Here is a 20,991-nt window from a genome sequence, read left to right as displayed (position 1 = left end):
TTTCTCTACACCCTCTCCATAGCTTTTTAAGTTGTTTGTTACCCTCGTATAGAAAAAAAAAATTGTGGAATTGTCCTAAATTGAGTGTGCCTTCTGTTTCCTGCTGAGATACTGATTGATACTATATTAATCATGCCTTTTATTTTCTGTATTTCTGATGCTTTGACCTGTAAGACCTTATTAAACCTGGAGAGGCTGCCCCTCTCATAGCTAGCCAATTCCCAGAGACAGGAAGCAACTCACCTGCTCTTGTGCCTTTTGTATGCAAACACACCAAGCCTGAGTCCACATCCCACCACTTCCTTTCTCAAGCTCTTACACTTAAGGCCACTCAAGGCCACGATTCCCCTGCCCTTATCACCAAGGGACAGTCCCTGGGCTTCAGAGCCTGCTGAAATCATTCATACTAGCCAATCTGAAACCTACTTACCCTGCCTCCCCTGCTTCTTTCTGCAGGAACCAAAATAAAGATTCTGGCCCACATTTCCCCCTTGCTCGCAGTGCCTCTGGACAGACCCAGTGCTCATCTGGTCCTCTTGGGAACTCTGAGTAACTGACTTTCTTTTCAGTGGCGATCTTCTGATTTGCTGGCCTCCCCATACCTGAAAAATAATAAGGCCTACATTTTAAAACATATACAAGTGTTTTGATACTTTTATCATTTTTTAAAAAGTTTATTTATTTACTGAGAGAGACAGACAGAGAGACAGAGAGACAGAGACAGAGACGGGGGGTGGGGTGGGGGGGGGGACAGTGGGGCGGGCAGAGAGAAGGGGAGGGAAAGAGCACTCCAAGCAGGCTCTGCATGGTCAGCCCTGAGCCGGATGCAGGGCTCAAACTCGCAGAATAGTGAGATTATGACCTGAGGTAAAATCAAGAGTCAGACTCTTAAGTGACAGAGCCACTCAGGTGCCTAGATACTTTTATCATTTTAAAAAAATGCACAGCACTCACCTGAATCTGTGACATTGCAGGATAGTTGTAACTGGGAAATGCTACAGCTGTGCAGTGGGTTTTAGCAGGAAAGATGAAAATTTCAGTTTTTCCAATGGCCAAAAATTCCCCCCAGTGAGAAATTCCCAAATACTATAGTAACAATAATAGATAATAAAAAAGAGCAACTAAAAAAATTGAAATATGAAGATACAGCCTAGCCAGCGGCTCTCTGGATGTTTTATAGAGGCAATCTTGAGAAAAATGGTTACAGGGTTTTTGTTTTTGTTTTAAGTGAAGCTTAAAGAGCATTGGAAGGAAAACAAAGAATAATTCAGAAAGACATACTACTGGAAGGTGGTATTGATATATTAATATATGATAGAAATGAGTGGCTCAGGAAGCATCAATCTGCCTGAGCAGTGGTCATTTTTCAAGCCTGGATGAATGTAAAGGAAAATCAAATTGTCACAAGTAGATCTGAACGATATATTGGCTAATTTTCATGGCAAAAAGAACAAGAAAAGCAATAGGCAAGAGTGTCTGTGAGCCTTTTTGCCTGCGTTTTAGAAATAAATTCATTTCTAATGAGAATTCACGCTCAAGTCAATCTTGCAAAGGAGTTGGGACTGTGCCACCCTTAAAAAATTGAATTCATACATTTCACCCCTGAAAGTTTCTGCAAGGAGAAGCAGTAACCAAGAGTGGGTCTCATGGACCTCCCATCACTCTCTTGCCTTACAAATAACCTTTATCATTCTGTAGGGAAGGTTCCAGACCTGCATTCTTCATTATACAGTCTTTCCTGTCCTTTTTATGAGCCATAGGCTGTGAGTCCTACACCCAAATAGCATCTGAGTTAGCATCTGCCTACGGGTCACAGAATTATTACTGAAGCATCTTGAGTTGCTAATAAAAATTCGAGGAAGGTTAGTAGTTTCTGGTAGAATATGAAGATAAGGATAGAGAGAGGAAACAAAAGGAGAAAGAAAAGAGGTAGTTTCCAAGAGCTAACTCATCTGAGATAATAAAAGGTAAATTAATACTTTCACTTTTGGCCCTTCCCTTTCCCTGGACATGGAATAGATTAGCAGAGAGGAGAGCTTCCTTTTTCTTTCTAGGGCATTTGTTTATGCTATGCTTTTATTTATTATCTTTTTCAGCTTTATTGAGGTTAGACTATGTTTTTAGATCAGTTTGACCACCGTGATTTTTTGTGCCCAATTCCTGTTGTCTGCACAAAGGGCTGACCACTTTCTCCTAATTCTGTATGAAAACAGATGACTGGGATTAAGATCCCTGTTTTAGAAAATGTCATGGATATAAGATTTTCTTTGAAGTTTTTTTTTTGGTTCAATCAAAAGATTGGAAACAGTTTTAATCATCATAAATAGGGATTTGGTTAAATAAGTTGTGGTCCTTTTATTCTGAAGCAGTGAGCTCAAAACTGCTGAGGGCATTTGAGTTAACAGAGGCCATTTTTAATGAGAAAGCTCTTTATACAGAAATATGTCCAGGATATATTTTAAAATAACAAAAGAAGGTTCAGAACATTTTGTATAGTGTGCTAATATTTGTATAAAAGCTACCTATATTCTTGCATGTGCATAAAGAAGGCATAGAAGCTGATAATCGGTGGTCCAGGAAGGGCACGTTGGTGGCAGGAGGACAGGGTTAGGAGGGAGTCATTATGATTTTGGACCATGAGACTATATTACCTATTCAATAAGCAAATTAATAAGCAAATTAATGTGATTTAATTAAAAATTGGGATGAACTGGAATTGAAAGAAGGAATGTCACACAGGCTTGGAAATTATAATTGTAAAACCAGTAATGAACTGTAAAAAGCATCCCCCCTACCCCCCCAAAAAAATCCCAGATAAAAGAGACTGTCGAAGTAGCAGCAAGCCTCTGGGAGAAGGCCTCATAAAGTCCTAAGTATGTCCTCAGCCAGTGCCAACTCTGGGCAGCTTTGTACATCAACTCCCAGGGAACTTGCTCAGTTCAGTTCAGTTCAGTTCAGTTCAGGGAGAGAATCCAGCTCAGAGAGACAATAAGGCATAGAAAATTACACTCCAATAACATGAATTATTCCTCCTTTATTCTTCCTTTATTCCTGTCCAATGTCTTCCTTAGGATGATCCTAGACACCTTTAGGAGGGACCTGCTCTGGGTGAAGAGGAAAGGAAGTAACATCATAAGATCTCATCCTCTGTTCCTCAGCAGTAAACTAGCTATGGCCTCTTTTGAGGGTTAAATGAGACAATGGATGTAAAGCACTTATCACAGTGCCTGGCCTATGGTTGGAACTCAGAAAATGGCAGTTATTGCTGACCATGCCATGAAGTAGAAGTAATCATTATTACCACTTAGGAGATGAGGAAACTAAGGCTCAGAGAAGTGAAGTGAGCTGCCCAAAGGTACACAACAAGAAAGGGAAGGAGCCTGGTTTTGAAGCCTGGTGGCTCTGGTGCTCCCTTCAGCAGCACATACACTAAACTTGGAATGACACAGGGAAGATTAGTATGGCCCCTGTGCAAGGATATGGCACGCAAATTCGTGAAGTCTAGTGGCTCTGACTTCAAAGTCTCTGTTCTTCCCACTCCCTCAAGGCACTTTACAAATAAATCTGCTAATGTGTATTCCTCACACCTTAAGATGCTCAAATCACACCCTAAGGTGAAGGGTTTTGTTTATAACAGAAGATATAGATACAGTACTTCCTATTTTCAGAGCAGTAGTAGCCTATGTTGCAAACTATAGAAAGAGAACATGAGCAAGCATTACCAGGGTCTGCACCTTATCAGTCTCACTGCAGTCTCACTGCACCTTATATATTTCTCTCAGTGAAATATATAAGCACAATGTATGGGAGAGAATTCTGGAAGCTTCTGGGCTGTTCTGATGTATTGAGATAAAATGATCTTAGAAAACATTCACTCCCAGCTTTGCCTCTTGATGTCTTTTTTTGGTATCTTAAGATTTCATAGATCTGTTAACTAGCCTCTTAGCAGAGTCCCAATTAACCATATATTAACGTTTATAACTTGGAAAGATCCTTTTCATTATACTAGGATGAATTCTCTGGTTTGTGGGCCAACTCCAGCCTGCTACCTGTTCTTGAAAATGAAGTTCTTTTGGAACATGACCACACTCATTTGTTCAAGGCTTCTTTCATGCTACAAAGGCAGAGTTGAGTAGTTACAACAGAAACTACATAGCCTACAAAGCCTAAAATATTTACGAGCTAACATCTTATAGAAAGTTTGCTGACCTCTGCACTGGAGAAACATGTAAAAAAAGTAAGTGTGGCATTTCTGTGCTCCAACATCCTAACACACATTATTTCAAAGCACTAATACTTTGTCTCCACTGACGTATGTGGCTTAACATCTGGGAAGATACGTACCTTTTATATGGACATTCTATGTACTCATATGACTTGTGTTTTCACATAAAATGTTTCTAAAGTCTCCTCCCTGGATAAATACTCTGAGAATCTTGTCTCAGATGAATATTTTTGGGAGGGAAACATATTCCCTAAATGTGTTTGGGGAGAAACATGGTATGAAGGGACAAAGGGCTTTAAGATCCCTTGGGTAGGACCAGGGGATTTATGAAGTAACCAGGTTGGGGCTGTGCCCTACCTCAGTACCTGAGTAAGAAGCTTACCAATCCGTGACTCTTCTCTATCTCTGACCTCAAGCATCAGAGAGTTGAAAGAGCATAAAGCTTATGGGTCATGTTTTCTGTTACTAGAGTCTTCTGAATGGCCTATAGATGCCAAAGGAGACCTAGCCTTGCTCTCTCATGCCTCTGGGGTCAGTCCAGTGCCAGACAAAGCAGTGAAGGTAAATCTATCACATCCTGTCTTGAGGCCTCAGAGTCCAGTCCCTGAAAGAGTGTCCCCAGACCTCTGGGAGGCCTGGATGTCAGGGAGAGTGGGAAGGAAATTGAAATAATTCGTTTCCCATGACATCCAGTCTATTAGCTTGAGTGAACTTGACTGATCAACTTCGTGTAGGTTGGGAAGAAAACTAGTTGTTAGAACAAGAGCTGAAAGCTCTAAGTTTTTTCTATCAGTTCCTCAAACAGTCATCTGAAATTTCTAGTATCAGAGCTTCTGTCTCTCTAATTCTGCAGGGGCTAAGACTTAGCTATCTCTATTAGTCATTTGTATTCTAGTATGTAGAGAGGGCCTAAGACCATGTGGTCTTGGGGGTGTAAGGCCTCCAAAAGTGGACATGGGGGGCTTGTCCAAACCAGACAGGACTTAGGATACAAGCTTCACACATGTCCTAGGCCAGCCCGATCTCTTAATCCCTTTTTCACTGTCTCACTACACAACACTGCCTCTATTGGGGCGCCTGGGTGGCGCAGTCGGTTAAGCGTCCGACTTCAGCCAGGTCACGATCTCGCGGTCCGTGAGTTCGAGCCCCGCGTCGGGCTCTGGGCTGATGGCTCAGAGCCTGGAGCCTGATTCCGATTCTGTATCTCCCTCTCTCTCTGCCCCTCCCCCGTTCATGCTCTGTCTCTCTCTGTCCCCCCCCCCCCCAAAAAAAATAAAAAAAATAAACGTTGAAAAAAAAATTAAAAAAAAAAACACAATGCCTCTATTAATGAAACCTCTGGGGATGAAACTCCTTTACAATGAACATGATGTGTTAAAACAAAATAACAGCTTCATAAATCACACTAAACAGTACTGCAATATATCAGGTGGTTCAGCTGCAATATTCCTGCTGATTTAGGTAGTCAGGGCACAAATCTCCTCAGGCACGGTTTTGATTCATCTCTCAAAGTTGAAGGAAAACAGAGTCTACCTACCCTCATTGGAGACTCTATCTCCCACTGTTTCAGGTATTCTGAAGCCTCTTGTTCTCTGACTTTCCCAACCACAAAATTCATTCAACAAAATTATTTATTGAGGGCCCACTAGGTATAAGATAAGGAGATCTAGTGGTTAAATGAACACACACACACAGACACACACCCCACACACGTTCACACAAGGGGAAATCAAGCAAATATTCATACTAGTGTATTACAGAGTATGATAAGTGCTGTGAAATCATGTAAGAAGGGGACCTGGCAAGTTTAAAGGGGAGGATGACATTGGAATATGTGTAAAATTCCTAATCTGGGGAAGAGTTTGGTTCCTTCAAGAACTAAAAGAAAGGACAATACATCTGGCTAGAGAATGGATGGGAGAAGCCCAATAGGTATGCTGGCTGGATCATTGGGAGACATGGATTCATGCTAAGGATTTTAGTCCGAATTTTATTTTAATGTTTATTTATTTATTTTGAGAGACAGTGAGAGAGGAAGGAAAGGAGAGACAATCCCAAGTGGGTTCCGTGCTGTCAGTGTAGAGCCCCATGCAGGGCTTGATCCCACAAACCACTAGATAATGACCTGAGCTGAAATCAACTGCCACCCAGGCGCCCCAAGTCTGTATTGTTAAGAGCATATGGGAATCCCCAGAAGGGTTTACAGGAGGAGGTTTATAAGCTCAAATGCACATCTTGAAGAAAATTTTATTTTATGGACAACAGATTGAAAGGGAGGAAGAGTGGATGGGGGAAGACAGGAGGCTGAGATGTAGTGGAGGTGAGAGGTCATGTTGATTTAGACCGTGTGGTAGTGGTAGATTTGGAACAAAGTAGATTTTGAGCATATTTAGGGGTAAACTCAGTTGTATTTGGGTTGGATAGGAAATGTGGTAAAGGATAGGCAGTATCAGGGTGATTCCAAGTAGGTGTGTCCTGCTCCATGGTTGGAGATGCCACAAGCTGGGTGAAGAACATACACATAGAGAAGGACATGGATTTGGAAGGGAAGGGAAGATTATGAGTTCCACATTTGCTAACAGATCACAATTTGAAAAAAGTTCACTTTAGTCTATTTACATTTAAAACCTTTGAATTCTGGGAAGTTGAAGGATTTATCTTTTATTCATAGAAGTCGGTAGAGAAATATTTGGGTAAAAAGGAGACTTCAGTGTCATATTTATAACCTCCTCTGCCTTTGAAGGGGAGCCTCTTTGATTGCTGGGCATACTGAAGCCAATGCACAGGGAATTGCTCTGTAGCATAAAAGATTGAAAAAGTAGTGGTCCTGAGGGGCAGTCTTCAAGATCATGTACCTTGTGAGGCTGGACTGGAAAAAGCAGGCTCTAGGAGATGCACAGGAAGGTGAGGAGGTAGGAGGACTCTGGAGTAGAGAAACATGGAAAGAGGAGTTGAGGTAGCATCCTTCCTCTGAGAAGTACACTGCAGAACCTTGTCCACATCTTCCCTGTAAAATATTCCATAGATTTTCTTTTGCTTACCATGGAGAGAGCTGAAATTGGGTTATAGGAACGCCAGGGTGAAAGTGAACCACGTTTAGGAAGATGGGAATGGGAGGTGACCCACAGAGATGAAAATGTACGTGTGCTTGCCTCCTGGCTCAATCTGCCCTTTCAGCACTATAAGACAAGGGACTGGGAGAAAAAGAAAAAGGTGAGGAAAAAATAAGAGAAGGGAAGGCAATGGGAAGGGAAGGAAGGGTACCTTGTTGGGGTACTATTCTCTGTCTTCTTAAATTAAAAATATACTGTGAGGAGGATACTGTATATTAAATTAATTCATACTAAGGCAAAGGATAATGACTTTCAAAAGGAAAATGGCTATTGGCCCCTTCATCCCCTTTCATGGGGCATTCTTGGGGTGGAGGTGGTTTTGTGTGCTTACTTGTATATTTATTCAGTCCTTCATCAAAAATTTGTTAAGTACTTACTTTGTTTTGTTAATTTTATTTTACTTTTTTTAAAAAAAAATTATTTTTTTATTTTGAGAGAGACAGAGAGAGAGAGAACACAAGTGAGGAAGGAGCAGAGAGAGAATCCCAAGTAGGCCCTGCACTGTCAGCACAGAGCCCAGTGCAGGGCTTGAACCCAAGCAGCCTGAGATCATGGCCTGAGCTGAAGCCAAGAGTCAGGCACCTAACCGCCTGAGCCACCCAGGTGCCCCTATTGAGTACCTTTTCTGTGCTAGGCAGGGGTATGAAGATAAGAGTCATGATGCCTTATATATTTGCAGGGAATTTACCACTTAATGGGAACAGAGGCCAACAGAAACATTTCAATAGGATCCCTGCTATATTAGGGAATAGGAGAATATAAAAGGGGCTTATGAACCAGCCTGGGGGGTTGCAGGAATGCTTTATCCACAAGGAGATACTTGAAGAGAAAACATGAGTTTCCATTAGGTGATGAAGCAGTGAGGAGGGAAGCTAAATCTTGTATTTGGAAGAAAAAAAATGACTGGGGCTGAGTTAAGCAGAAAACATACTAACTTACCGTAAGAATATTGAATAGCTCAAAGAATTACCAGGAAGGCTGCAAAGCCACTTTTGGAAAATGAGAGAAGAGTAAGTTGGCTAGGCAAAATCCAAGATCATTTCAGGCTGACACCACAAAGGCAGCCTGGTATAGACAATACTGTCACTGATGCTGAACAACTATAAACCGCAGTTGCAGCCTTGGTGCTGCTGCTGTAGCAATGTCTATGGTTGCCATTATGGCCTCTCCTAACCACTGGGATGCATCCTTGCCTTCCCTGCTTCTTTGTATTAATAGCTCTGATTGAAAGTTGCAGGTGGGCATATCTGATTGTCTGGGCCTACGTAACACCCTGCCTCTCTAGCTGTAAGGGAGTCTTGGAAAGCAAATACGTGGCTTTTTCAGCATCTATAATGGGAATGGGGCAGGAGGGTAGATTGCAGCCTTGTACCTGGATTCAAAAAGAGAGCAAGTCCTCTAAATAGGAAGGGAGTTCAAATGATGGACAACCTTCTTTTACTAATGAGGGGAGAAGGATGGAAGCAAGAGAAAGGTATTTCAGGTAATTGTATGTGAATATGTAGAAAGCTTCAAAGGCATGATGAGCTATAATGCAGTGTTGGGAGGCCTGTTAATAACTCAAAAGGAGATGGGAGAGAGAAGAAGGAAGGCTAGGAAGGCAGACAAGGGACTTGTTTCAAAGGTTTTATGCCTACAAGTTTTGCCTTTCCTTTTAGAGGGGTGTGGCAGATACAGTTGGTTGCCGGCTCAGTATCCATTCATCTTTCTTCCTTACCAATGAAATTCCAATTTTGATTTGGATAGCTATATACCCAGCTAGAATTCCTTGTAGCTAGTAGTAGCCTTGTTACACAGTTCAAGTAAATGAGACATAAACTGAAGGTTCCTGTCTCTCTCCTTCCTAGCTGAATACAGACGTGAGCTCTGGAGGTACAGCAACCATCTTAGGATGATGAGACAACAAGTAGGGGACAAGGTCAATGTATTAAATGGCAGGACAGAAAGATGGAAAGAGTGCTGCTCCCTGTTTCATTTGAGAACTGCCTACTCCCAGATTTCTTGAGACAAGTCCCTATGTGTTTAAGTCACTAGAGTTGGATTTTCTGTTTTTTTTGTTTTTGTTTTTTTTTCAGCAGAATGTGATCCTGACTGAAAGAGGGAAGGAGACCAGCTAGGAAACCAATACAGCCATTTATAAGTGACTTTGTGGGGCCAGAAGAGGTGGAATTGGGAAGAGAGGATGGACTGAAGATGTGAATGTGGTGAATGTATATGATGAGATAAGTGTCAATGAATGTGGTGAATGTATATGATGAGATAAGTGTCAAATGGGATGGGGGCTATGTGGGTGGAATCTACTTCAGGTACCCCAGAAAACCATCCCTAGCATTGAGGTGTTAGAGAACTCCATAAGAACACCTGGCAATCGTGGGGTGGGGAGGAGATTGTGACAGTAGGTGAAAGGGAGAAAGAGAGGATGTGTATGGTTTTAAAGACTAACTTCACAAGTTTCTTTTTATTATTATTTTTTTAATGTTTATTTTACTTTTGAGACAGAGAGAGACAGAGCATGAACAGGGGAGGGTCAGAGAGAGAGGGAGACACAGAATCCAAAACAGGCTCCAGGATCTGAGCTGTCAGCACAGAGCCAGATGCGGGGCTTGAACTCAGGACTGTGAGATCATGACCTGAGCCGAAGCCGGAGGCTTAACCGACTGAGCCACCCACCCAGGCACCCACACAAATTTCTTTGTAAATAATACACACATTTTACAATGTTAAGCAAAAAACTGTTAAAACTATTAAAATCTTTCCAAATTCCACAACCCAGAGATAATAATTAGTGCTAACATTTTGATTATTTCTTTCCAGCCCCTAGTGTTTTTGTCCCATTCTTGCCATAAAAATGATTCTATAAATAGTTTAACAAAAATGTGATCATTATATATATTGTTTTCTAGTCTGTCCAACATTTTGGATTTGGCAAAACTGAGAAGGCCTTCTCATGTCATCACTATCATTTTAGTGGCTACATGCATGGTGTTCCATTCTGTGGATGTAACTATCATGCTATAGAAGTCAAACTTAAATTTTTTTTTATTGTTTCTCCATTCACACCACTTCTGGATGCAGTGGGGCAACTATTGAAGGTGATTCTGGGATTGAAAAAGAGGTGGCATTAACCTTGTCATCAGTTTTATTTTTATTTTATTTTTCTTAGGTTATTTTAATTCCAGGATAGTTAACAATATTCTATTAGTTTCTGGTGAACAATATAGCGATTTAACACTTTCATTCACCACCTTGTGCTTATCACTTATTTAACCCGTTACCACCCTCGCCATCAGTTTTCATATGATAGCTTGTCTGGGCTGTGATAGCCCAAAACATTGTGACAATATCTACCTTATTTTATTTATATTTCGCGAACTTGCCTTCACATTGAAGACCAAGTTTCTGAAACCATTACCTTGCTGGCTACGACAAAGGAAGATTTTTCTCTTTAGCGTAAATACATGTTTGGAGCACTGCAACGTATTGGTTTTTCTTTTGACACATTACACTTTGTAGGTGAGCCATTTAGCTCGCAGGAATGGGAAATGCAGCAGTTCAAGTAAAGGTTATTGTTTTAAGGTGTACATTTAAAAAGGGAAAAAGGAAGCCACCCGCTTCCGCAGCGAGCAGGGTTCGAACCTGCGCGGGGAGACCCCATTGGATTTCAAGTCCAACGCCTTAACCACTCGGCCATCGCTGCCACGGAGACGAAGCGCAGGCACAAATACTTTAGTACAATAACTGCGCGCAGGCGCGCCATGCCCACCAAGAGGCGGAGCCTACAGACTCCTTGAGCTCGGTTTAGAGAGGCGTCGGAGGCTGACCGCACAGCTTTCGTGAACTACATCGTGAAAGCTAAGAAATAGAAACTCCCTGAAGGAGTTTAAGTAGACTCTTTTAAATAGGAGGCCTGGGAAACCCTTGCCTTCGCTGCATTACGAAAATCGCAAACTTGTTTGGCTTCTGGTCACTGACCTGATTTTTGCCCTCCCCCTTCCTCATTAGGTCATCGAGAGAGCTGTGAAACAAAGACTTCTGTTCAGTTCTGCGGGCCCGCGCTCTGGAAAATTTCTATTTCTGCGGGGTGTGCGTGTTCTGCGTTCCCGCGTTGGCCGCGACGCCTGGAGCCCTCCTCTGTGCGGCATGGAGGGAGGCGTGAGGAGTCATACAGCTACTTGTGGGCTCAACTCTCCCGAGCTCCTCCCCAAGCAGCCGTCTCTCATTACCTGCCCCCGCCCCCGCCCCCAGGGATCGCTTTACTGTTGAGCCCTGCTGGAAGAAATCGGGCCCTAAGTGTGGTCTCAGCTGTCAAGTGTGAGGAGCCTGGAAAGTGGTTTGAAAACCAAGTTCTGCGCATTAGGTCTGCATTCTGCCTTTAAGTATCATTAGTTTCCTCCCTTCAGCGCTAGGCTCTTTTTTTGGTTTACTTTGTTGAAGCTCTAAGACCGGGTAGGTCCATTCTATGCCGCCTACCTTAGGGAACAGAGGCCCGGGATTGTGGCGCGTCGGTGGGTGCGGCAGACTCCAGGGTGCAAGCGCAGCTTCTTACCCGCGCACGTGGAGATACGCCCTCGCCCTCCCACCCCGGGCATCAAATGGTTGATGCAAGATTTGGGAAAAAAGAATAGGTAGACTTTTTCTAAATTTCTAAATTTCTTTTTAAATTTAAACTTTTAAAATTCTAACAGCGTTCATGGAAAGAGACTTCACCATGTATGTATCTCATAGTGTTACTATGAGGCAAGGAAGGCAAATCCTTGCCTTTTGGAAACCTGGATGTTAAGTGAACTCACTTGATGTGTGAAATTTTTTGAGAATTTTCCATACTATTTTTTTTTCATACTGTTTCTTTTAACTAAATTACGGTGCTAAGTGTCTAAACGGATTTAAAGGGGAACAAAATAAGAATTATAAGAAAAGTTTTTATCTAGTTTGAGATTTTTAGAATTTTTATCTTTTTTTTTTTTTTTTTTTTTGGTCTGTTTTTAATTTGACAAAGCTACAGGAATGGTCCCAATTTCTCTATGAATACTATACGGGAACAAAGTTACTCCTGACAATCCCAGGCATAAGTTTTACCATATATGTGAACTTTATTTGGCACTTTTCCAATAGAGATTTTCCAAGAAGAAATAATACCTTGCTCTTGTGCTGTGAAATAACCTATCATTTAATCTTACTATTATATTAGTTGTATCTTGATTTGGAAGTCTTCTTAAAAATTTTTTCTTTTGTGCAGTTGAATGATAGTATTTACTGAAAGCCTTTTTTCTTCCTTAACCTCCCCTTCCCCTTTTAGGAATTGTCTTCACTTAAAAGCTTGATAGTAATGGGAATTTATTATGGTTACAATAATTTAACTGAGAAATCTACTCTGAGGGTTTCTTGTTCATTTTTTGGTTTATTTTTGTTGGGAAGAGAAGACTGCAAAAGAAAAGAATCTGTTACACAGTTAATATGTATTTGGTGAGAACAACTGTGATTAAAATTTCTTTGCAACATTTCAGAAGTGAAATAACTACATTAACATTTAATTTTCAGCTTATTTGAGTTAATGTAGGTTTTCAGAAAATGAAATTGCTTTTTTTCCTGATTTATGTTGTGAAAATGATTCAAGAGATCAAAAATTATTATAGGTGTTTTCACAAAGTGTGAATTTACAAATGAATTCTTTCAGTTGCAACTTTAGGTCTTTAGCAATGCCATTTAACGCAATAAATGGCAGGTAAGGGAAAAAGAAGTAAAATACATGTTTCCAACATAATTATAACAAATGTATTATGATTCACAGTAGCAACCTAAAACGTTGATTTTCAATCGTGGACATTTTACTCTACAAAGATCCCCTGGTGATTCTGATTCTGATTTACTCTACAAAGGTCCCCCTCTAAACTACCCCCAGATTCGTTTATGTGGTAGCTTTTATTAAACAATTTGGGTGTGGAAGGCAAATATCTTATGGCTTTCTCTAAAACCTTTCTTGATGCCACTTTCAGAGGCAGAATACTGAGGGGAGGGGTTATGTTTTAGGAGCAGTACTGGCTCTTTTTATAGCAATCAAAATTTATTTTGAATTATTTTGGTGTTTTTTTTTTGTTTTTTTTTTTTTTTTTGAGAGGGAGAAAGAGCATGTGAGCAGGGGTAGAGGGGCAGAGGGAGAGAGAGAGAGAGAGAGAGAGAGAATGAGAATCTTAAGCAGGCTGTATGTTCAGTGAGGTTCCCAACCCAGGGCTTGATCCCATGACCCTGGAATCATGACCCAAGCAGAAATCAAGAGTCAGACGCTCAACCAGCTGAGCCACCCAGTTGCCCCAGTGGTGGTTTTTTTTTTTTTTTTTGAATGAAAAATTCATACAGTTTTAATGTTGGAAGAGACGTTAAAGCTAGTCCAATCCCCACCCCCCCCCCTTTTTTTTTATAGACAGGAAACTGGCCCGTGAATGGCTTGCCCAAGGTCATGTAGCTAATTAGTGGTAGATTTAAGACTAATTTGTTATGTTTGCCCAGTGTTACTAGATTTTGTTGCCTTCATGTATTCTTTGTTGGTCTCTGGCTCAATGGCATGTAGATCAAGGAGTGTGTATATGGCAATAGAGTCAATAGTAGGAGAGAGTTGTGAGTTGAATGTTGAAGGCCTATGAGATATCAGAAAATTAATATATTGTGGTGGATTAATTTTGTTTTTCTTTATTCCAGTATCCATCCCCCCCAACTGATGATGACACTTCATTTGTGCTTAAAGAGGACCACTTCACCTTCATTGGATACAGCCTTACTTCAGCTGTTAATCAAGGTATCCCACCTCTTCTTTCTAAGCGGTAATCATGTGACATATATATATATATATATATATATATATATATATTTTTTTTTTTTTTTTTTTTCCCTACAAAACAAATTACAAAAAATTTAGTGACTTAAAACACCATGAACTTATTATTTCACAGTTTCTATTTGTGTCAGGAATGTGGTCATGAGTGTGGTTGTAGGTTGACTAGGTTCTCTGCTGTCAGGGTCTGACCAGATTTCAAGATGGTGACTGGGACTTTGGTCTCATCAAGGGCTTGGGGTCCTCTTCCAAGGTCACTAGTTGTTGGCAGAATTCAGCTTCTGTGGTTGCAGGACTTGTTAGCTGTCAGTGGAGGACCATTCTCAGCTGCTAGAGGTTGTACCTTATCATGTGGCCCTCTCTACAGCATGGTAATTTGCTTCTTTAAGGCCATCAGAAGAATTACTCTCTAGTTTACTACAGTGGAGTTTTATGTATTATAATGTAATTGCAGAAGTAACTATTGCATTTTATTCACAATTACAGCTCCAGTGAGGGGGATTATAGGGTGTGTACCAATAGCTGGGGCAGGGATCTTGGGAGCCATATTAGAATCCTGCCTACCATGTAACTCAAGCTGGGTCAATCAGATCCTCTCTAAATCCCTGCTCTTTCTGTTACACAATTGTATTTTTATGGACATCCCACACAAAACACATACATAGTAATTGGTGAGAGGTGAGCAGAGTCTGGGAATTTTACCTTAGCTGCCTTACATGCTTTTGTACCTCATTGGAAAAAAAAAGAATTGGCAGCAACTGCATAGTTTTAGAGGCTTAGCCATCATTCAGGTTTTTTGAATTTAATTTTTATTGATTGCAGAATAACTCTAACTGTACATTTTAGACAACATATGTTAGGGAACTTAGTTCAAATTGGCCACAAAATTTTACTTAAGTTTTTGGCAACAAAACGTCATGAAGGTTTAGCTGGTAAATTACAGGCATCATGAAAAGTGATGGAAATAATTATGGAATTGCTGCATAGTGAATGACATTTGAAGCCTAAACAATTAATTGTGGTTTGCTTTATAGTCATCATATTACTTACAAATATATGTTCGAAGAAGATTGGAGATATATCCTACTGAGCACTAGAGCAACTTATTTATAGGGTTTTCCTACCTAATTGGTCCCCTAATGCCATGCCAGTTAAGAATTAGGAAATTGAAAAAGAACAGTCTTCTTTTTCTTTCTTTCTCTCTTTCTTTCTTTCTTTCTTTCTTTCTTTCTTTTTATTAGAATAGAACTTTATTAGTGGGTGTCATCAAAATTAAAGATGATTTGTACTTTTAAAGTATGCAATAAATTTGATACATTAATCATTTTTTAAGAAGTTTTTATTTTATGGGGCGCCTGGGTGGCGCAGTCGGTTAAGCGGCCGACTTCAGCCAGGTCACGATCTTGCAGTCCGTGAGTTCGAGCCCCGCGTCAGGCTCTGGGCTGATGGCTCGGAGCCTGGAGCCTGTTTCCGATTCTGTGTCTCCCTCTCTCTCTGCCCCTCCCCCGTTCATGCTGTGTCTCTCTCTCTGTCCCAAAAATACATAAACGTTGAAAAAAAAAAAAGAAGTTTTTATTTTAATTACCCAGTGCTCATCACAAGTGCAATCCTTAATACCGATCACCTATTGCACCGGTACCCCCACGCTACTCCCCTCTGGTAGCCATCAGTTTGTTCTCTGCAGTTAAGAGTCTGTTTCTTGGTTTGCCTCTCTCTCTCTCTCTCTCTCTCTCTCTCTCTCTCTCTCTTGCCCTTTGCTTGTTTGTTTTGTTTCTTAACTTCCACATACGGTGAAATCATATGGTATTTTTCTTTCTTTGACTGACTTATTTTGCTTAGCATAATACTCTCGTTCCATCCTTGTCACCACAAATGGCAAGATTTCATTTTTTTTTTAATGTCTGAATAACATTCCATTGTAATTATATACCACATCTTCTTTATCCATTCATCAGTTGATGGTCACTGGGTTGCTTCCCTAATTTGGCTATTGTAGATAACCAAATATTTAGCATACAGGTGCATGTATCCCTTTCAATCTGTTTGTATTCTTTCCATTAATGCCAGTAATGCAATTGCTGGAGTGTAGGGCAGTACTATTTAAACTTTTTGAGGACCTCCCACCCCCTGTTTTCTGGAGTGATTGCACCAGTTGGTATTCTCAACAACAATGTAAGAGGGTTTCTGTTTCTCCACACCCTTGCCAACACCCGTTGTTTCTTACGTTTTTGATTTTACCTGGTCTGACCTGTGTGAGGTTATATCTCACTGTAGTTTTGATTTGCATTTCCCTGCTGATAAGTGATGATGAGCATCTTTTCATGTGTCTGCTGGCCATCTGTATATCTTCTTTGGAGAAATGTCTGTGTATGTCTCCTGCCCATTTTTATTTATTTATTTATTTAATTTTTTTTTTCAACGTTTATTTATTTTTGGGACAGAGAGAGACAGAGCATGAACGGGGGAGGGGCAGAGAGAGAGGGAGACACAGAATCGGAAACAGGCTCCAGGCTCTGAGCCATCAGCCCAGAGCTCGATGCGGGGCTTGAACTCAGGGACCGCGAGATCGTGACCTGGCTGAAGTCGGCCGCTTAACCGACTGCGCCACCCAGGTGCCCCTCTCCTGCCCATTTTTAAATTGGATTATTTTTTTTGGGGGGGGTGTTGAGTTTTAGAAGTTCTTTATATATTTTGGATACTAATTCTTTATCACATATGTCATTTGAAAATATATTCTCTTATTCTGTAGGTTGCCTTTTACTTTTGTTGATTGTTTGTTTTGCTGTGCAGAAGCGTTTTATTTTGATGTAGTCCCAATAGTTTATTTTTGCTTTTGTTTCCTTTGCCTCAGGGGACCTATCTAGAAAAAACTTGCTATGCTGATGTCAGAGAAATTACTGTCTGTGCTTTCTTCTAGTATTTTTATGGCTTTAGGTCTCACATTTAGGTCTTTAATCCATTTTAATTAAAAAATCCATTTATTTTTGTGTATGGTGTAAGTGGTCCAGGTTCATTCTTCTGCGTCTGGCTGCCTGGTTTTCCCAGCATCATTTGTTGCAGAGATTGTCTTTTACTCACTGGATATTCTTTTCTGCTTTGTTGATGATTAATTGACCATATAATTGTGGGTTTAATTCTGGATTTTCTATTCTGTTCCACTGATCTGTGTGTCTGCTTTTGTGCCAGTACCATACTGTTTTGATCACTACAGCTTTGTAATAATAACTTAAAGTCTAGAATTGCTATGCCTCCAGCTTTGTTTTTGTTTTTCAAGATTGCTTTGGCTATTTGGGGTCTTTTGTTCAATACAGATTTTAGATTTGTTCAATTTAGATTTGTTCAATTTAGATTTGTTCATTTAGATTTTGTTCAATACAGATTTTAGAATTGTTTTTTTTTGTTTGTTTGTTCTGTGAAAAATGCTTTTGGTATTTTGATAAGTATTGCATTAAATGTATAGATTACTTTTGGTAGCATAGACATTTTAACAGTGTTTGTTCTTCCAGTACAGGAGCATGGAATGTCTTTCCATTTCTTTGTGTCGTCCTCAATTTCTTTTATCAGCATTTTATAGTTTTCAGAGTATAGATCTTTCACCTCTAGGTTAGATTTACTCCTAGTTATCTTATTATTTTGTTGCAGTTGTAAATTGGATTGTTTTCTTAATTTCTTTTTCTGCTGCTTTGCTATTGATGTATAGAAATGCAACAGATTTTGGTATGTTGATTTTGTATCCTGTAACTTTACTGAATTTGTTTGTCAGTTCTCAGTTTTTGGTGGAGTCTTTCAGGTTTCCTATATATGGTGTCATGTTATAGACATAACTAGCTAATACTGTTATAGACATTCACTAGCTAACAGTGAAAGTTTTCCTTCTTCCTTACCAATTTAGATGCCTTTTACTTCTTTATCTTATCTGACTGTTGTGGCTAGGACTTCCACTATTATGTTGAATAAAAGGGGTGAGAGTGGACATCCTTGTTTCTTCCTGACCTTAGGGGAAAGGCTCTCAGTTTTTCTCCATTGAGGATGATGTTAGCTGTTACTATGATGAGGTATGTTCCCTCTAAACCTACCTTGTTGAAGGTTTTTATCATGAATGGATGTTGTACTTTGTCAAATGCTTTTTCTGCATCTATTGAAATGATCATATGGTTCTTATCCTTTCCCTTATTGATGTGTTGTATCACGTTGATTGATTTGCAAATATTGAACCACCCTTGCAACTCAGGAATAAATTTCACTTCATTGTAGTGAATCATTTCTTAAATGTAGTTTTGAATTTGGTTTCCTAATATTTTGTTGAGGAGTTTTACGTGTATATTCATCAGAAATATTAGTTTGTAGTTCTCTCTTTTTTTAATGGTATCTTTATCTGGTTTTGGTATCAGGGTAATGCTGGCATCATAGAATTAAATGGGAATTTTGCCTTCATTTTCTATTTTTTTAGAATAGTTTGACAAGAATAGGTATTAACTCTTCTGTAAAATTTTTTAATGTTTATTTTTGAGAGAAAGAGAGAGAGAGAGAGAACGCACATGAATGGGGGAGGGGGGCAGAGAGAGAGGGAAACGCAGAATCCGAAGCAGGCTCCAGGCTCTGAGCTGTCAGCACAGAGCCCAACGTGGGGCTTGAACTCACAAACTGTGAGATGGTGACTGGAGCTGAAGTCGGACACATAACATACTGAGCCACCCAGGCACTCCAGGTACTAACTCTTCTTTAAATGTCTGGCAGAATTCCCCTGGGAAGCCATCTGCCTTTGGACTTTGTTTGTTGGGAGATATGTGGTTACTGATTCAGTTTTTTTGCTGGTAATTTGTCTGTTGAAATTTTCTATTTTCTCTTGTTTCAGTTTTGGTAACTTATATGTTTCTAGGAATTAATCCATTTCTTCTAGGTTGTCCAATTTGTTGGCATATAGTTTTTTATAATATGTTACAATTATTTGTATTTCTCTGGTGTTTGTTATTTCTCCTCATTTGTGATTTTATTTACTTGCATCCTTTCTCTTTTTTTCTTGATAAATCTGGCTAGAGGTTTATCAATTTTACTGATTTTTTTTTCAAAGAACCATTTCCTGGTTTCACTGATCTGTTCTATTGTTTTAGTTTCTGTATCATTAATTGCTGCTCTAAGATTTATTATTTCCTTCCTTCTTCTGATTTTACGCTTTGTTTGTTGTTTTTCTAGCTCATTTAGGTGTAAGCTTAGGTTGTTTATTTGAGATTTTTCTTGCTCTTAAGGTAAGCATGCATTGCTATATATTTACATCCTAGGACCACTTTTGCTGCATCTCAAAGTTTTTTGGAATGTTGTGTTTTCATTTTCATTTGTTTCCATGTACTTTTAATTTCTTTTTTGATTTCCTGCTTGACCTATTTTTTATTTAGTAGCATGTTATTTAACCTCCATGTATTTGTGGTCTTTCCAGATTTTTTTCTTGTGGTCCATTTCTAGAGTTATAGCGTTGTGGTCAGAAAGGATGCATCGTATGACTTCAATCTTTGTAAATTTGCAAGGCTTGTTTTGTGGCCTAATACGTGATCTGTTCTGAAGAGTGTTCCATGTGCACTTGAAAAGAATGTGTATTCTACTGTTTTAGTATGGAATATTCTGAACTTATCTGTTAAATCCATCTGGCCCAGGGTGTCATTCAAAGCCATTGTTTCCTTGTTGATTTTCTGCTTAGGTGATTTGTCCATTGATATAAGTGGGGTATTAAAGTTCCCTAATATTATTATATTACTATTGATTATTTACTTTATGTCTATTAAAATTCCCTAATATTATTTAAAAAAAAAATTTTTTTTTTCAACGTTTATTTATTTTTGGGACAGAGAGAGACAGAGCATGAACGGGGGATGGGCAGAGAGAGAGGGAGACACAGAATCGGAAACAGGCTCCAGGCTCTGAGCCATCAGCCCAGAGCCCGACGCGGGGCTCGAACTCACGGACCGCGAGATCGTGACCTGGCTGAAGTTGGACGCTTAACCGACTGCGCCACCCAGGCGCCCCAAAATTCCCTAATATTATTATTACTATTGATTATTTATGTTTGTTATTAACTGTTTTATGTATTTGGGTACTTTCATGTTGGGTACATAAATATTTACAAATGTTATATATTCTTGTTAGATTGTCCCCTTTATGATTATATAGAGTCCTTCTTTGCCTCTTGTTAGAGTCATTGTTTTAAAGTCTATTTTTCCAATATAGGTATTGCTGCCCTGGCTTTCCTTTGATATCCAATTGGTGATAGATTTTTCTCCATCCCTTTACTTTTTTTTTTTCTAAAGTTTTTTTTTTGTTGTTAATTTTATTTTTTTAAATTTACATCCATATTAGTTAGCATATAGTGCAACAATGATTTCAGGAGTAGATTCCTTAATGCCCCTTACCCATTTAGCCCATCCCCTCTCCCACACCCTTTCCAGTAACCCTCTGTTTGTTCTCCATATTTAAGTCTCTTATGGTTTGTCCCCCTCCCTGTTTTTGTATTATTCTTGCTTCCCTTCCCTTATGTTCATCTGTTCTGGGTCTTAAAGTCCTATGAATGAAGTCATATGATAGTCATCCCCTGCCTGACTAATTTCGCTTAGCATAATATCCTCTAGTTCCACCCACGTAGTTGCAAATGGCAAGATTTCATTCTTTTTCATTGCCGAGTAATACTCCATTGTATATATGTACCACTTCTTTATCCATTCATCCACTGATGGACATTTGGGCTCTTTCCATACTTTGGCTATTGTTGGTAGTGCTGCTATAAACATTGGGGTGCATGTGTCCCTTCGAAACAGCACACCTGTATCCCTTGGATAAAT

At 39.7% G+C, this 20,991-nt stretch overlaps 1 protein-coding gene and 2 non-coding genes across 3 annotated transcripts in view; 2 read left to right on the top strand and 1 right to left on the bottom strand.

Annotated features, from left to right (window-relative positions):
• The first annotated feature begins 3,405 nt into the window (after positions 1-3,405).
• Positions 3,406-3,514, top strand: LOC125148512 (U6 spliceosomal RNA). Its single transcript, XR_007145595.1, has one exon. It is a non-coding gene; the product is annotated as a U6 spliceosomal RNA (small nuclear RNA).
• A 7,439-nt stretch (positions 3,515-10,953) lies between these two features.
• On the bottom strand, positions 10,954-11,035 carry TRNAS-UGA (transfer RNA serine (anticodon UGA)). Its single transcript has one exon. It is a non-coding gene; the product is annotated as a tRNA-Ser (tRNA).
• Positions 11,036-11,573: 538 nt separating this feature from the next.
• CTNNA3 (catenin alpha 3) overlaps positions 11,574-20,991 on the top strand; it is a 1,798,979-nt gene continuing 1,789,561 nt past the window's right edge. Inside the window, exons 1-2 of the mRNA XM_047826392.1 lie at positions 11,574-11,695; positions 14,032-14,128. The gene's annotated coding sequence lies outside the window, so the exon portion shown is untranslated. The remainder of the gene's footprint in view (positions 11,696-14,031; positions 14,129-20,991) is intronic.

The sequence above is a fragment of the Prionailurus viverrinus genome, chromosome D2, assembly GCF_022837055.1.
Source record: "Prionailurus viverrinus isolate Anna chromosome D2, UM_Priviv_1.0, whole genome shotgun sequence".
NCBI lineage: Eukaryota > Metazoa > Chordata > Mammalia > Carnivora > Felidae > Prionailurus > Prionailurus viverrinus.
The sequence above is the reverse complement of the archived record's forward strand: the minus strand, read 5'-3'. Positions and strand labels throughout refer to the sequence as shown.